Below are 19,994 nucleotides of genomic sequence, written 5' to 3'. Positions count from 1 at the left end.
AATGTTGGGGGACCCTTTCATATGGATGATACAATATGTACAGAAGGTTAAATAACAAAATAGATGCAAAAAAATCGTTACAATATTAAGCACCGCCGACGAAAAAATCTCATCACCGCACTAGTTTTAAAGGTTCTATTATTTTTATTCGTTCCCTAATTTGTTGTCCATGAGCACCGCATTACCTGCACACCCGTTAAAGAAGAGTAAGGATCTACTTATTACTTATGTCACTTATGTGCAATACTTCGGATATACGTTCAACCTTTGGCACGGGACGTGGAACCCCAGTGCTCCATGTAAAAGTCATAGGAAATCACTGGTATAGATGTGGATATGTTGCAGATGGGTGTTTTGTGTATAACAACTAGATTTCGGTATAAACTGACATACAATATTATCTCTGCACTAACCCATTGACATGCAAAAATCCTCCATCCACGTTATTGTAGTAAACCAGCAGTTTAGATGGTAATAATAATAATTTCTAATCATTATATATTTGCTCGAAGAAAACGCGAGATAACAGTGTTCCATCTTATATATAAAACGGAATATCAATAAAAATGTTCATGGTATAGGAAAAAATGAGGCTGAAGACACAAACCGACCAGGGGACACAAAAATAATGGTACGAGATTGTTGAGAAATATAATTATAAACATAAATGTGTTAAATAATACTTTATTTTAAATATTTATGGGGACATTCAGATGGCTGTGTATATCTTGTCAAAGTCTTGGTCTACCTACGGTGACTGGGTTGGGCATTTCAATCTTAGTTTAGTGTTTAATATGTTCTGTGGTGATGTCACAAACATGTCTTTGAAAAGGGTGGGAATTTCAAATTCATTTCTACTAGCACTAAATATTGTTTCAGTGAATTATTATAATGTGATAATAAAAATATACTATCAATTTAAACCTTTCAGTGGAATTTGTGAACTGAGGCGTGGCACAGTGACTAAAATTATCAAACTCGGAAAATTGTAAATCGAATTAATTTTATTTTATAGTTATGCACATTGAGTTACTAGTTCATGATTCAACAAGCCTGAAATACAACATCTGTCAATTGAATTACTCTCGACAACGGGAGTGAAATTAATTCGTCCGGCTTGTTGTGGATCTACGCAGCTGATTTCTATCATCTTAGCACATGATTAATTTGTACACATAGTTAGTGATATAAAAAGACGATTATTAAAGTGAGCACAAAGTAAGTGGATATAGCTTTCGTTCTACATTCTTGCATTTCAAGATGTCACACTGAAAAAAAATGATACAGTTGCTTAGTTATGTATTCAAATTTTGGATCGACAGGTGTACGATTTAACGCGAAACAATATTATCGGGAATATTCCAGAGAAACTTTAAAAGAATTTTCCTTTGTCAGACTTCCACCTATACCTAACGTTTCTTCACAGTGATCCACGCCTACTTCGATTAGTACAGTGAGTAGTGACCGATATATAGTTTTAAAGGTAGGTAAGGAATATTCATACGCAAAATAAATATCTTGATGCAGCTGTGCGGCGGCGATGTAAAAATTAACTTATTTATTTCGTCTTTCTCTCACTTAGGCAGTTAAAACATTTTAACAACCGAAAAAAAGACCGTCAACGTTCAACTTGTCGGTGTGACGTTTTACGTAAAATTTACGGTTCCCGACGTTTTTTTCTCAATAAAGGCTTAATTTCAATTAGATCATAAATATTGTAATCTGCCAATAATTCATTCACGAGTGCCGGGTAATTTTTACGAAAATGTATACAAAAGAAAATTGGCAGCAACCATTGACCCAATGCACAAAAATGGCAACACCATTCAAGCCGAATAGAGTTTTCAGTGGTCGGTAGTAAACTTTGCTCTGTGAAATTAATATTGTATAATATTTGCGTCCGGATTCATGGCAAAATTCAAGGTGACCCAAACACACCGTGTAATTAAGAACACCTTGATAACTCTAAACGTGTTATCTAAGTACCGAAATATGCAAGATGGTCACGCCGCGCCGGAAATCACGAAAAATCGTATTCTTTTTTTTAAATAAATTAATCTTTAGAATCTTTAGATTAAGGTGAGTATTGGAAGAAAGGAATGGACGGTGCGGAAATTTGATGCTATTGGTCGAAGAGGATTGTAAGAATCAGCAGGATTGATTGAATACAAAGAATTGTTGGAAGTAGGTAGTTACAATGAACGGAAAAAACCGCGGACTATCGCTGGTAATAAATAATCGCGATGTCAGTTAATAGGGCCTATTTTCATTATTAAGCATATTTTATCTAAAAGGAAAAGAAACTACCTAGTTAGTATTTAGAATAGTTGATATCATAATATTGTGGCTTCGCTGATTAATATGATATGCATATGATTAAAAAATACAGCTGAACGTCTAGCTAGTGTTAATAAATATTTAATGATTCATAGCGAGACAAGACTACTTAATATTTACATCTGGGAAATTAAAAAAAAACTCCGTGATGTATTATACTATACTGAGAATTATTCCTATGACAACGTCTGTAATATTTTCAATTGTCTTATGAGATATCTACCACTTATTACCAGCTATTTATTTACAATGTTTGTAATCTAAATGAAGTTTCTTAAAAAAAAAGCTTTTAACTGATAAGTATTTCCATTAATAGTAAATAATCTACGACTATCTGTATCTCATTCAAGTAAAATGTAAATAGTTAATAGGTGTGTACATTTTCATCAAATGGATACACACAATATACATACTTATATCAGATAATTAATTATTATCAATTATTTTCTTGCCATTAAGTGATAAGTTTTTATTTTAAGTATAGTGTGTAATTTAAATTGTGGCACATCCTTATTAAAACATATCGTTATACCTATATACGTCTTAGATTATGTAATTAATTAGTTACAAGATAATTATCGAAAAATTCAGATAATAATAAAACAAGTTTTTTTCGGAGTTATCGATGATAACATTCATCTTTAGCTGTAAGTTCATACACTTGACTTAACTATGTCAAAATCATTTTGATGGCGATCCACGACATAAATTTTAGAGAAAACGAGATTACAATAATTTTCATGGGATTTCGCATTTACTTGGTTGTCATTCATGATATTTGATAAAAATTGTGAATTCTTGACTATTTTCATTTATTTGTCGAGATTCGAGATACTCAACCGGCCGATTTTGTATCGTGAAATTTAGATTTATTATTTCGAGATTCTTTCAGCGGATTTTTGAAATTCAGCTTGCACTCGGCAGCTTTCTTTTTCTGTTACAATTTATCTTTATTATTTTTGCCTTTTAACAATTTGTCGAATCCCATTGATGATTTCTCGAGAAATGAGAATTCTAAAAATTTAGGAAAATTAATTTCTCGAGATTTAACGTTTCTGATTATTTTTTCGATCATATCATAAGGGGAGTATAAAATGAGTAGGAAACACACAACATTATTATAATAAAAAATGAGAATATTCAAAGTCAGTAGGTGAGTATCGCCTGATCGCTAGATGGTTCTTTGTAACGTTGTAAATTGATTAAATACAGATATATCGATGTATTAAAAATTCAAGTAAGTTTTTACCCCAGTCTCCAAGTCGCAATTTCTTTGCTGAGTGATGACAATGTCCGCACATGTTGTTTTACAAGAGTGGCCATTTCATTTGAGCATTGCTACACGTATCTTAGTTAATTGTAATTCAAAGCATTTGTTATTGGCTTCTGTGTTTCGTTTTATGCTGGCGATCGATTTAAGTTAAGCGAAACCTCATAAGCTCTCTAAACGTTTCCGACGAGGAGCTTTTTGCAGGTACGTATGGCGCCAACTTAACTTACAGGCGATTTTCTTGATAAACAACGAATCATTATACATTGTAAATTGTTTTTTCATAAGCTTCACATTTAAATTACGAACACTATCTGTTTATTCTAGCAACTAATAAATGTTACATGGTTTTCGTGGATTAATTTGTGGATAATTCATAGAGCCTGAAGATGCCGAAAGGCGAAACCAGGATTGCAACACAGAATTTATATACAAATTCCATCAAGCACCCTCAGTCGATACTTAGTATTAATTTTATATAGGAATGTCTAGATATTCATAATGATATTCCATATACTATAAAATTAATTGAACTGGCGTTTACGTGGTAGAACCATAGACTATATATACATCGGTAGAACCCATTATAATTGTTTTTAAACTAAGTTATTTTTGTTAATTGAAGGCGTCCCCCGAAAAGAGGTCTATATAATACATCATGTCAAAAAGTGATTTTATTGATTAAAACGGGTCTATATATAGCATTGCTCACGTTATTGGAAATTTTTATTATTAAATCTGCCACAGTTTTTGAGATATTAGCAATACTAAAATGCTTACCGTAGAAGAGGGGTCTATATGATTTATTTTATTATCCAAAATAAAAAAATATATAATTTTGTCAATGATAAAGATAATTCATGAACATAATTATTATCACAGATATCATACTCCACAAGTCCGCATGATCGAATAAAACGTTTTTTTCCTCTCCTGAACAATTTTGTTTTTGCATACAGACCCCTTTTCGGGGGACGCCGTCAATTGTACTTTATTGAGTTATTTACGTTGACAGCTGTTTCGGGCTATAAGCCCATCTTCGGAACAATCAACTATAACTGACGATAAAGATATAAAACTTTTCCGCTACTGTTGGAAAAAAATATCAATGGATTGAATATAACAAAAATTACCGTCAAATCGAGTCTCGGCGGTTTCCTGGCACGCAGTGACATGTAGGCACGATCCATTCCGAATGCTGCACCACCATCACAGCGTAACATTTCACCAGTATAGTATCAACCCTTACAACTTTATCACTTATAAAGTTTTATAAACAAAAACACTCAGATACAATAGTTTTCCACAAATACATTTTGAATACACAGTGTACGAACAAGCAGATTCCAAATTACTCATTTTCTCATCAATCCCTTATATTATATAGACAATCTAATCACACTAATATGCAATATTAAAATATAACTGTAAATAATATACATATATTTAAGTCAGCCTTAGCTTTGATCTATAGTTGTTCGATTTTATAAAGTTTTTTGAAGATGCTGTTTAATATTAAAAAAAACTTATAACCAAGTAAGTAAGTACCTACTTAACAATACGAGAGAGATTTTTTTTGCTAGAATAACAATGTAACATTTGATTACATAATATAAGCTATTTTTTGATAATTTAATTAGAAGACTATAAGATATATCTTAATTATCTCACGTATAATTAATTCCCCAAAAAAATACAATACACAAACGAATTTCTATTCCGGCCATTTTCCGGGTTAAGTCGAAAAAATCAGCGCGTTTTTATTTATATCTTACGATATTTTCGGTACAAATTGACTAAAAGCCTTGGATTATTATGACAGCGTGTCAATTCTATGAACATCACTAACATCAGTTTTCAATATAAACATCCTCATGCGTTGTAAACTTTAAACATAAAACCGATTTAACAAAAAAATGTACCCAATACGTATCGTAATTTTGATAAAATAATTAAATAAACAATGCAACCGAAAGGTGATTTGGCTTGTACGAGATTTTATAGTATTTAAAAAAAAATGTAAACGTGTAATTTGTATAGTATGGTTTTATACTTCCATTCGGATCTTACATAAAATGACTGTGTATTCATGCAAATCTTCAATATTATAATAAGCGACAATCCATAGCGATTCGTCATGCAATGTTTCTGCTGACACAATGTGTTCCTGCTAAAACAAACAAACAAGGTTTTGTAACTTATTCATATTAGTTTTTAGGAACTTAAAAACTGGAACATAAGCAAAATTAAATTGCAACACAAGCATACACCGATTATAACATAAGTTAATAAAAATATTGAACGATATTTTTTATTCATAATTTTCAGGGAAATGTCAAAAATACCCCTTATTTCCACGACGGAAATATTGTCCGTAGGTGTAATGTAATAAATATTTTTACCTAATTCCCCCTAACATGTCACATATTATTACAATTACCTACTATTGTTTTTGCAAAAATATTTTCTACCCCAGACCTAGATACATGCGGAAGCGGATCATTTCGCACTGCAGATTCATTTGTAGCAATAGTTTAATTACCTAAGTACTTAGATATTACCATGAGGAGTCTCATAAGTACATTTTAGAAATATGTCTTCTCTAATCTAATATCTAGTCTTTGGCTACAATGATGAATTTTTCAATTAAAACATTAATCTACTGTGGTATAAGAAAATGATAAAAAAAATCAAGGACAATCTTGGGTATCTAATACCTACATATTTGATGACTATTATGATGAATCAAAAACACGCTTGAGTCATCAGATTTTTTATCGCCTAAAACAATACGAAAACTCCGTAATCCAAGGTAAATATTTAAACGGCTAATGAACTAATGGAAATTAAACAATAATTGCTATTATTTTTAGAATTAAAGGATAAAAACGATATAAAAGTATTAGGGATAATAAATATTATTGTAAATAGTAGACTTTTTATACAATATCGTTACAACGTTAGTGTTTAATTTGGGATGATTTCTTTAATTTACTGAAATTATATCTGATCCCTTGGCTTATACTCATTGGGATATTCACAGGATACAGTTTCATGCAATAAATAACAGAAACAATGGTAAGTTTATCTTAGACATCTGATAAAAATCTGCAAGAATTACCCTTAGTGCATACGTTAGAGCTCAATTTTTAAGTGCATACAATATACTTAATTGTATTTATAATAATTGTCAATTAACTATTTTCTTTTATTTGTAATTAAACTAACAATATAATTGACGTATATAAATTAAAGCAGTTTGAATATTATTGATCTTTATTACAATGCGGGTAGGGTTCATTTTTCCGTGGCTTACGTCTGTACGAAATAATAAAATTATTATGGCAGACTAAAATTTTGAAGTCATTTTAATTTTTATCAGAGATATACTATAACAATCGTACACAACATAAAACAACAACAATCTAAGAGACTGAGCGACAAGTTAACTCATTTAGGGCTAGCACCGCGACTGGCGCGTTTGGAGTCGTTGGCCATTAGATATAATTAACGTGTTATTTAAATGTGTCAATTAAAAGCTAATTAAAAGGTTAGAAGTGATTGTGTCGAGCAATTCTCGTCTCTTCGGGATGCGGCCAAGATCTACATCAGATGGTAGAGTCAACGTAAACAAAAACAATTACAAAACAACCGTTACCTCTTAACTCATCAAATTATATAGGCACATAATATGTACTCCAAATAAAATTCCCTCTAAAAATTGTTTGAAATAAATTCGATAATAAATTTTAGGCAAGACACTTAAATTATTATCATAAAAATAAACAGCATCTTCAATACTACACGCAAAAATCGAACGCATTAATTATTATTATTGTATAACGGTCAAACTGAAGCTAAAACTATTGAATCAATAATTTACTATTATTGTAAAAAAGCACAGGTAACTAACGGATCGCGAGGGTGTTTCCCTATATTCCACACGGTGTTTTGAAATAATAATTAATTACATTTTGTTGTCACAACAGGTGGTTACACTGCACTCACGCGAGCGCGCTGCAAAGTGTATTTTTTTATCGGAGGGAGACCCTTCCGCCAACGCGATTCGAGACGTACTGAGTCAGCTCGGCTGACGTTTGTTCTGTCGCGGTGGCGAAGCGCCCGCCGGGCCCCCTGTTTTGAATTGCAGGATCTCTAGTTGCGAGTCCTTGATGGGAATTTAACGTAAAGGGTAGATATTTTGTTGAATGCAATGTTGTAACGGACGAATACGAATGCATGTCATAAACGGGTTGATAACCCGACAATGACACACAATATTATAAATATTTTAAAATACAAAGCATCTAAATAAATTTGTATCTTAAATTATTATGATACATGTTATAAGGTTTCACGATTCTATATTCAATAATATCCTTATTAACGATACCTGCTGGTTTCATAATATTTCGTTTCGCAGCGCTCTGAAAATACATACCAATTAAGAATTGATGGGTCACCTCACAGTTTCTGAAATATTGGAATCAAATTCTGTTTCTTAAATAAATAAAATCTAATCAATTTCTGGAAAATTGGTGGATGTAAACGAAAGTCACCTTCGATTTCGATCCTGTACATAATACGCGCGATAAGGGAAGAGCAGTATGCTACGTTGAAATTTTGCTATCGCCTAAGCTAAGACAACAGTGTCAGAACTGTTTCCTGGAGACAAGTCTATCAGTTACCAATAGCGAGGGGTGCAAGACTAGTCAATGCGCTCACCAAAGACGTAGACATTATCAGTGATGTGCTGTGTATTTTGTTTTTGAAACTTTATTTTATTGTAAGTATAATATTGTTTGTTTTTTATTTATTCTTAATTTTATTAATTAAATAAATAAATTAATTAATCATTGTGGCAATGCATCAACGCATTGAATTAAGATTTCTGGAGATACTACAATTTTCTAATTATATACTGCACCCCTGGAAATTAGTCGACGCGCACACTTTTAAAACCTCAGTTTTATAATATCACCGTAGAAAACCAAAAGAATTTTGATTGCATTGTTTAAAACTGTTATATCACAAAATACAAACGATTGAATCACAAATGCGACCGCAAAAAATAATCGAATGTTTTTGCCCAAGTACCTACATACTATCTAGATTAATTTGTTTGTTTTTAATTTAATCATATTTTAGCTTTAATGTCTCCGCATACTACATAATAATATTATCATTGTTATCTATTGTGAATTATTACTTTTTAATAAACTTAACAATAAGCTAGTTATAGATAATTATTGCAAAATACGATTTTCGGGACTATTGTTTCCAAGATGGCGACCGAATACAGCTTACTAAAAACTCCAATTTTTCAACAATGCATCACGAGAGTGTAATAGATTTTTTGAGATTGCTCGGAGGAAAGGTTATTGATTGCACATTGAATACAATTTAATTATATCATTTTGATACAGCCATGTTCAGATCAGACTCTTGATCATGGGTGACGAAGCTATGTATCAATGAGTGACACGTGGATCTTTTTTGGGTGTCACGTAGGCAGAGCTGGAATTTTGTTTGCAAAATATTGATAGTTTTTTTATACGTAGGTACTTCATTTACCTAAAATATACTGTTTCATTTGACACTTTGGCTTAATTTGTCGGCACTGCTTGACAATTTGAATACTATTGTATCGATATACTAATATTATTAATTCAGACTATACTTTAAAAATAATAGAACAATAATCAAAACGTGTGATCTAATGAAAAAAAATAGCAAATCACTATTTTAATCGTCGTTGGTTAAACATAATATGACTGCGAACAACTATTTTTGTAAATGAATTAATTCAAATCAAAAGTAAAACATCGCTTTGATAACGCTTTGACTGAATTATTCTCTAATAAACCGTGTCTTGAACTATCTAAAAAAAAGTCTTCAATTATGAACAGCGATCTCTAGTGGCGTCGAAGGGATGAGGTTGCGACTACTTGCACCTTCCACATGGAGCAACACCATCAAGAAAGCGACCGAATCAACAATTGACCAAAGCAACAAGATCAGTGCAGGATGGAAGGATTTTGTAGGCAACGCTTGTAATTTTCAATTCGCACAAAAGATATGTAAAGATGAACTGCGAATAAATTGACATCAGCTAAACAAAAACTACTTAGGTATCTCACTAAATTATAAATATATATATATATATATATATTATTGTGTATTAGGAAAGTTTTTATATTTAGAAAATATAATATGGTGCTTAAGGGGGGACATGCTCGTCGAAGGTCAAAATTGAGTTTTTATTGTATTTTCAAACCATGATCCTGGACACTCCTTAAACGTTGTAGATAATCTATTTATATAATTTTGAAGCCTTATTATTCTTTATAGTTATTTTAAACATTTGATGACTGCATGAAGTATTTTTGTTACATAAAATAGTATTCTTTTAAACCTCTCGCTCTAATGTTTTAGAATATAGTCATATTTCGGTACATAACTGTGCAGTGGTGTTAAAATTTTTTACATTTATTAATTTTTAAACGCATTTATAAAACCATTAGCATAATTTATTACGAGATAATTTTTGTAAAATATTCACGATAAAAAATTATATTGATAATCTCTGTGATCCCAAATTTGACAAGAATTAGGCATTTTATTATTCAAAAAATCGGCAAGATTGACACATTTCAAGATAATTCTAAAGATATTTATTATAAGCTATGTTATTGACCATTCAAGTGTGATAAACATTTTATGAATAATGATTGCTTTATAATAATTATTGACCTAAGAATAAGGTAGTGTTTTTTTGAAATACGCCATTTCTTTTGTCATTCCCCAGTGGTTAAGCTACAACATACGGCCGTAGCCATAAAATGACAAACTATAATTAAAGTAGGGAGTAAAATTATGTTAACGCGCGTGTTTGAACATGTACCTAACCGAATTTTTTTTTATTTTTTTTTAAACGGTACATGTTCAAACACGCGCGTCAATATCATTTTACTCCCTATTTCAATTATAGTTTGTCAATTTATGGCTACGGCCGTATGTTGTAGCTTAACCACTGGGGAATGACAAAAGAAATGGCGTATTTCAAAAAAACACTACCTTATTCTTAGGTCAATAATTATTATAAAGCAATCATTATTCATAAGATGTTTATCACACTTGAATGGTCAATAACATAGCTTATAATAAATATCTTTAGAATCATCTTCAAATGTGTCAATCTTGCCGATTTTTTGAATAATAAAATGCCTAATTCTTGTCAAATTTGGGATCACAGAGATTATCAATATAATTTTTTATCGTGAATATTTTACAAAAATTATCTCGTAATAAATTATGCTAATGGTTTTATAAATGCGTTTAAAAATTAATAAATGTAAAAAATCTTAACACCACTGCACAGTTATGTACCGAAATATGACTATATTCTAAAACATTAGAGCGAGAGGTTTAAAAGAATACTATTTTATGTAACAAAAATACTTCATGCAGTCATCAAATGTTTAAAATAACTATAAAGAATAATAAGGCTTCAAAATTATATAAATAGATCATCTACAACGTTTAAGGAGTGTCCAGGATCATGGTTTGAATATACAATAAAAACTCAATTTTGACCTTCGACGAGCATGTCCCCCCTTAATGTTTTTGGTAAATTTGCAGTAAGTAACCCATTGTGTAAATAGTGTAAATATACAGATTCTGGCTGTTTTATTTTATTTATGTGACACTTGACTATTTTGTTCAAGAATTTTGCTTGAACTGCTCCAAATCTTTAATTTTCTTGACGATTGCCTCGAAATTTCTTTTTCATTTTCATGAATAAATATATGTTTGAATACGCCCGAAATTACTTGGCTGAAGTTGTGTGAAGATGAGCATCTCAAATAGGTACCAACGTCTCAACAACAACATGTGTCATCCACTGACACTATTGTTATGTTGTGGTCATTAGGTAATATTAATATTTCAGTCGCGACTACCAAGCCTAGTATATGATTGACAATGCGACATTATGAAGAGTGTACGTACACAAACAAAGGATACTGCAGAATAGTGTAGAATGTTACCTATGTAATTATACGAAATTTTACTAGTATTTTAAAAACAACAATTGCTGTATATTATGAAGATCATCGGTTACTTTGACACTATGGGATAAGTATGTATCGGCTTGATTCATGTTCGAGAGAAACAAAGGTGTGTAGGTACCTACAATATACCTAATATTATGTCTCCAAACGTGAAATGGGTTTGGCATATCGCTCGAAAAATAGATATTAAATAATGTACACACTCGGTCATTCAGCGTCACCCAAGAAGAACGAAACGGCCAAGTAATATTTTAATCGAATGGTTTATACACCAGATATATTATCATTAATTGAAAAAGAAGACGAAAGTTTTCATTTGGTTTATTCACTTCAGTTTTTGGTTCTAAAGCCAGAAACGCCTGAAGCGGATATCAACACATTCATTTTCATCAAGCATTTCACGCTTTCATCACTCATATAATTTTGATGCAATTTTCATAGATGAATTAAAAACGGAAAAAGATGATTTTTTGGTTTTTATTAAACAACGAATATACACATGATTTAAGAATGTTAAATGATTCTCCATTATAGATAATACAAGTACCTATTTCTAAAGTGATGCATTTTCTACCTTTATTTTAGTCTAATTTGAAATATTTTATGTATCGACAATTCAGTATTGTCAACCGTACTATAATTATAGTATTTTTGTACCATGATTCTCGTCTGCGTACTATGTACGAGATAAAACAGGTATAGTACGCCCAAAATACTATCATTTTCAAAATTCGGAAAAAAGTTGGCAATACATAATAAATAGCTCTAAAGCTGCTCCGTAGAACTAAAATAAAAACCTTACCTTTTGAATTTTTGTCTAAAAAACGAGACGTTAATAATTACTTTACGCTTGAATTTTTGTCTATAAAAAGGTGACGTTAATTACTTTACGCGCAATTTTTTGAAAATGTAGAAAAGTATTGGTCATACAACGTGTAGGTACCATATTTTTGCGGCTTTACTTTCCTTCACTATTTTTTTTAATATGGTTGTACAATGCAATTTTATGTGATATGATAATTGATACTTATAAGTATATAAATGATAATTTATGTGTAGAATTTTGAAAACGCTACTGTCGATCACACTACTCTTAATTAACCTCAGCAATAGGTAGAGGGGCCCGCTTTAGGATGTTGAGTCCATGTAGGTATATACCTATACATAGCAACTGACTGAGGTGAGGCATATTATCTATATGGTATCATTCATTAAAAAGTGACAATATTTTTTTATTGTACCTATTACGTTATATTGTTTCTCTGACAATACCTAACTAGTTACGTATGATTGCTTCAACAAAAATAGATTATACGTTGGAAAAATATAATTTCAATAAATTGCATGTTACCTATTATATAATATTATATAAGTCACGAGGCATACATTTATATGTTTCGATACGAAGAATAGCGAATTTCAGAACATGGACATACCAGTAGATACTGTCCATTCTTTTAATAATACACCTATAAGACGTGCCTAGCTAGATACTCAGCCGTACGAGTATAAACAAAATACAACGAAAAAATTTGATATTAGCAGGCTCCAGATACAATTTGGCACAATATTGAAAATTACATTATAAGTATCAAAGTAAATGCACCAATTCGACATATTTTAACTTATATACAGTAATACCCCGAAGTTACGCGATTGGCAGGTCTGTCGAAAATTGCTTAAGTCGTATTCGCGTAAGTCGGGGTACAACTTTGCATATAAATACATATACATTTTTTTTTAATTAGGACTAACAAAAACACTAGTTTAGAATAAAAATATTTAATAAAATTGCAGTTCTTTGTACATATTAATAATATGTACAAAAAATAAATAAAAAATAAATGAGTTACGTAAAAAAGTTATTTCAATGTCGATAGCTTCATAAAATCAAATTGGTCTGACGACACAATGTCTTCTTTTTTTAACGAAGAATTTCTTCGTAACAAGCATCACTTTAAATGGAATCTGTTAAGACTTGCAATAACGTTTGACTTCGGGTATGAAATGGTGACCAAACCAGTCCTCAAAAAAAATAGCTGTCACCAAAGTTTATGATTTGACTTCCAAATCACGAAACGAAAAACGAAAAAATGAAGAACCGCGTAACTCCGAGTTCGCGTATGTCGGGGTATTAATGTGTATACGTTTTATAACTTTGCATTTTCTACTACACTGATACGCCTATTTGCCAGATTACCTCGCATAAAATGAGATTAAATGATTTTCAGTCATGATGTACCTATTAATATATGTAGTAAAAATTAAATAAATATATAGGTATGTATAATATATGTAAAAAAAGTATATTTAGAATATACTTATTACATCATTTTCATCCTAGAACCGGAGTGCAAAGTTATACACATATGTATACTTATTAAATATACAATGGTGCTAAATTTCTTCAACAAAATCTATTATATTATAAGAAAATAGGACTTATAAGTAATAATTATTTATAGACAATAAATGATTAAATAATATCCTAAAAGGTTGCAGAATAAATAGTACATAACGGAAATTACGTTACCTACTTTGATAGTTAGCTCATGGTTACTGACAGACAGATGGATAAATCAAGACAGATATAAATAAATTAATTATTCGCAAGAAAGACACTTGAACAGGTACCTTAATCGAAATAACACTCGCTCGGGAAGTGAAAGACGTGTGTGCAAATCCCACTCGCATTTTTAATATTCTGTCTTCAATAAATAATGCAGTTATATTACGCGTGTTTAGTAATATTTTCACGAGATACCGAAAATCGAAAGCATCGGCAAACCTGTTAACACAGAAATCCCTCCTATAGACACCTGCGACTTTCAAAAAATAAAACGGTTGAGCCGAGCGGAAGTCACGGTTTGCTGATGCCCGCGAAAGCTGAAAGGGGCTCCCGGGGACAAAGGGGGGCACAAAAGGGGGCACCGGGCGTGACGTCGCAACCCGGTGGACTCTATAGAATCACATAACATACAATGGGGTACGGCGAGGATGTTTCCGAGTTGACAATTATACGAGTGGAGTCTCCCATTACATACAAAATTATTCTGATGAAACAACGGAATAATTATTCAGGAATACTGGTGTGTAATAAGGAGTTGGCGCAACAATATTTTTCGTCGTCTGAGTAGGTACAATGTAAAATAGGATTTAAAAAGCCATTGTAATAATTTACTCCCCACAGAATAAATTAATAACGTCCAGTCGTCAAAACGCAAGAAATACAAAGCACGCTTAATTTCATTAAATATTACCAATATTGAATGCGCGATTCGTTTACGACTTAACGTGTCAAAGTTTAATGAATACAGATAACAATTGAATATAACATAATCTTTTAACACGTTAATCCAATATTTCTCCACACTCGAGAATTGTACGTTTTTACAGCCACACATTGAAGGTGCCTTATTTTTGTGTTCCCTGGAACTAACATTAAGTTCTCCATCACCCCCTCATATTCCACTTACGTGAGTTGAGTTTAGTTATTATTATATTTAAATACGGTCTACTTAGGTCATTTGGTGTACTTACTTACATGTCCTTTTCTATGTTTTTATAACTTACGGTAGATGATAATGATTCACCAATCAAACGTAGAATATTCTTTTTCAGTCGTTATTAATAATTATTACCATAAAAAAACTATCTATACTCTATGTCTATAATATAGCATCTCCCTTTGCGTGACGTGTGTTTAGTTTAGTATGCCACCTGTCATCGAGTCAGGAAGCTTTTTAAAAGTATAATAACGATTGTTTTTAAAATGCTAAAATATTCCACGTGACTCGAGATTATTATGAACTTTTATTGCAGGTGCATTGATGATGTTTAAACTTTACAAAATGTCAATAATTAATGTTGTAAAAACAATTTATTATTATCTCCGTACATGGAATACTTTAACATTTTTGACAATGCAAACACACTAAAGTTCAAATATTTCCAGTTTTATGTTAAGTATATATTATTATAACTGCTATTTTAGTGACAAAAATAATTATAAACAGTATGTAACGTCATATTTAAGGGCGGACGTGCTCAGCGTGGGTCAAAATGGAGCTTTCATTGTATTTTCAAAGCATGATCCTGGACATTCCTTAAACGCTGTAGATAATCTATTTATATAATTTTGAAGCCTTATTATCCTTTATATTTGATGACTGCATAAAGTATTTTTATTACATAAAATAGTATTCTTTTAAACCTCTCGCTCTAATGTTTTAGAATATAGTCATATTTCAGTACATAAATGTGCAGTGGTGTTAAGATTTTTTAGATTTATTAATTTTTAAACGCATTTATAAAACCATCAGTATAATGTATGTCGACATTATTATAGTGAAATATTTACGATAAAAAATTATATTGATAATCTCTGTGATCCCAAATTTGACAAGAATTAGGCATTTTATTATTCAAAAAATGGGCAAGATTAACACATTTGAAGATAATTCTAAAGATACTGATTATAAGCTATGTCATTATATTGACCATTTAAATGTGATACACATCCTACGAATAATGATTACTTTATAATAATTATTGACCTAATAATAAGGTAGTGTTTTTAGGCCATTTCTTTTGGCATTCCCCAGTGGTTAAGCTACAACATACGGCCGTAGCCATAAATTGACAGACTAAAACTGAAGTAGGGAGTAAGATCATGATAACGCGCGTGTTTGAACATGTACCGTTAAAAAAAAAAGATTTTTTTTACTGTTCGAGAATTTGTGATGTGTGTTTAAATTACTTATCTGGTCAATTCGCCACGCCGCGCCCTTCCTGATCCCGGGCCCCTAGGCTAGAGCCCTGTCACCCCCCCCCCCCCCTTCGTGGGGGCCATGAGTACATGGTATTGTCAATTGTTATGTATGTAGCATAAGAATATGCAATAAAGTTTGTCACGTAAATGTAACGCACATGCAATATTTTAGGACAGTTTTTTTTTTTAACTTAATACAGTTTTTTATGACCTGCCCGTCATACAGTACCCTGCTTCAAAACCTATGCATGGCGATGGCTTTTATATTTCTGTCTTATTAATCTGTTTTGTGGTCTCAATTCATTGTTTTAATGTATTTTATTTATATCGAATCTAGTTTCGTGATTGTCACAATATTGATTGATTAAGATACCTAAAAATGTAAATTATTAATAACACGAGATACCCTAGAAGGCTGAGTCACATTAAGCTCCATATTAGATTCAGTTGATGTCAGTGGTGCTACGGGATAAGTGTTTCGTGTCTCGAAATCCACCACGTTAGTACAACTGCGTTAAACGGTCCGTTAAAACTAGTTAAATTCGAAATCCAACACCGGAAAGATGTGTACCTTACGTGCTTTTGTTAAGAACGGATATTCTATAGTAGTTTCTTCACAATTATTCTATTCATCCAAAAACAAGCCATGAATACAAATTACGGTCCCCGGATAGATGGTTTGCATAATTTAAAAATATGCACTCGTCTCAAAATAGAGAAGATTTGAGCATTGATAAAACACAAGATTGACTAACTACCTATACGAAAACTGACAAAGTCGACAGAAAAAATGAGGATATGACTTTAGATTGTCGAGGTGGCGAAGAGAAACACTATCACGTGTACTGGTTATAAAACAAATATCTCATCTAGAATGCAGTCCGCCCTGTTGTTTCATATGGTTCGAATGGATAGTAACAAGGTGGATTGAAAATGCCCCGTAAATTTTCGTTACAAAAGTAGTAGGAAAAATATTTGACAAGAACACCTAGCCCACGACTTGTGGTACTATCTAGTGGTTGTCGTTAGCGTGCAACATTGTGTGAAAGTGATTAAGTGTATATATTACATAAAATTGAGAGCATCCCACGCTATATCTCGATTGGACGACTTCGGTCGATATGACATTTAAAGCCCATATTTGCCAGTAACCTGTCGTGGGGGTTGGCAGGTCATGATATGCTTAGGGGCGGCAAAATATAAAGAGCGGCAAACGAAAGAACGTCTATGATCATTACAACTTTTGCAAGCAGTGACGGTTTTCCGTGAAGCGGAAGATGCGGTCACTACGTTAGAATGTACCAACCCAGGGGCGGCAGGTTATATGAAAGTATGGTGAAGCAGGCTAGTATGGTGAAAAAGTATGGTGAGGCGGGCTGGTAATCAAGTTGCGGCAAAATTTACACCTTAACATTATATATATGGATACGTTATAATGGCCAAAGTAAATCCTCCGTGATGCCCTGATTTTTTTTTTATCGCAACGCTATTTCTCGTAAGTTGTCGGCTATTGTTGGCCTGCTTCATTCAGTTGTATGAGAAAGCCGATTCCTTGCCCCTCTTTTTATTTAACACCTCTACGGTACGAACATTCTAGATTTAAATCATCACAAGCAGGTTTCATATTTATCAGCGCCTCAAACCTCCACGTACCTAAAACTACCGCTGTTTGGGAGTAGGTTTCGTAGAAATTCTATAATCCTCAGTAGATTTGTGAGTACGTTTGAAGGTTTTGTTGCATTTGCCATTTAGTTTATAGTGCGTAAAATTTGAGAGTAAAAATCAGTAGAGGACGAAGTGGGTTGTACAACCGAGGCTCAAATGAATTAATGCTGTCAGCACCGATGACAAAGTGATTGTCCAAGATTGACGTTTGGCAGCGGAGGGTCGTCGATGTTAGAATCTACTACTAGAACCAGCACCCAGTGTTGTGGATCCAAAGATGGTGGCTATGACAACAATTAGGATATTGTGTTGTCGCTATTGCTAACTGTTATAACAAGCTGCATGGATGCCTTAATTAATAATTGTGTCCACAATGAAATAGGTACATAATATGTACTAAAAATAAAACGTATAAATTATAAACTTGACATTTTCGTAAAATGTCAAGCAGCAAGTGTTAATTGAGAGTAATAAAAAATGGACAACATTAATTTACTTACATTAATATATAAATCCGACATTTCCATTAATTTTACTGCTGTTAATTACCTACATCTATAGTAATAATATTTTTTTTTGTGTCTGTCAAAATATTTGCCATTTGATCAGCGTTTTAATTATTTCCATGATACCTAAGCAAAACATAATATGTATATATTTATTTTACCGCGTTTTTCTTAGCTCGTATTCTTGTTTGTCCGGTGGTTGTTTATCCAGTACAAATCTTGCAATCGATTTTTAACTAACTTCCCGACTAGCTAGAGATTTGAAACTTTTAGAATATATAAGAACACGATACCAATGCATTCTTTTAATAATTTTAGCCATCTTTAAGTAGAATTGAATTCATTATCAGTTAATTCTGTTTTGTATGAAAAGTTATTTCGGAAGAAATCCGCAATCCAATCCACTATAATTGGTTGCCAAGGGGATGGTCCTAGCAACAAAATTATTAATATATACGTGCGTTACTATGGAAATCAAAATGACATTTCAGTATTCTTTATTTGTTTGTTTGTTGCATTTTTTGTTGATTTGTTGACAATTGCCTTATTTGTCCTAAATTATTAATACCTACATAGAATTGTCAAGTTTATATGATTGAACAGAAAATTTAAAAACGTGGTATATAAAAAGTTCTGGTAAATGTGCCACAGAGGTGGACATGAGATTTTACAACTTTCTTTTTAGACCAAACCAAACCTAACCTAATTTAACCTTCCCCAACCTAATATTACCTCATATAATCTTAGTTTGTGATAGTGGTGTATCAAAATGTATGAAAATTTCAAATATTCAATTAACGATTATTGGATCGAAAAGCCGATGCGCCGACACAAAAATGTATTTATTATAATAGTCTACATGGAATAAACTGTTTTCGTAAAAAAAATATATAAAACTCGTTTCCACCCCTGCGGGACAATTACCAAAGTTCTTATTATCTTGTACCTAATTATTTAATTTTTGTTTGTATATTCAATTTTAAACCGAACACTACTGGGCCAATATTGATGAATATCGCTAGTACCAATTTAGTAGTTTCAGTTCGATATCCCAACAGGTTCCGAAATTACAATATGAAACATCTTGAAAATAATGCACTTGCAATAGTTATTTACGAGCAGGTAAAGTTGCCAGATATCAGTGGACAACTGGTGAGTTTAAGTGTGCAAAGAGTGGCAAGCGTCTACACCAAACCGTTGTCGATTACGCGGTAGGGGAGCCCGCGCCTAAATCCAACCGTTGCCTATCTCATTTAATTGAAAAAAATTAAAACTTATCGGCCCATTTTTTTGTTCATTCTTTATATATGTTTACGTTTACCATCATAAATCGTCTGGTGTTTGAATTTAAAACTAAGCTCATCACAGTATAA

General features: G+C 32.0%; 1 protein-coding gene across 1 annotated transcript in view; it reads right to left on the bottom strand.

The window, feature by feature from the left end:
- loco (regulator of G protein signaling family member locomotion defects) overlaps positions 1-19,994 on the bottom strand; it is a 170,040-nt gene that overhangs the window by 115,823 nt on the left and 34,223 nt on the right. The gene's annotated exons all lie outside the window — the stretch shown is intronic.

This window comes from Rhyacophila brunnea, unplaced genomic scaffold, assembly GCF_057557595.1.
Source record: "Rhyacophila brunnea isolate RB1 unplaced genomic scaffold, BYU_Rbru_1.0 scaffold_6, whole genome shotgun sequence".
Taxonomy (NCBI): Eukaryota; Metazoa; Arthropoda; class Insecta; order Trichoptera; family Rhyacophilidae; genus Rhyacophila; species Rhyacophila brunnea.
Note: the sequence above shows the minus strand (reverse complement) of the source record. Positions and strands in the feature narration are given on the sequence as shown.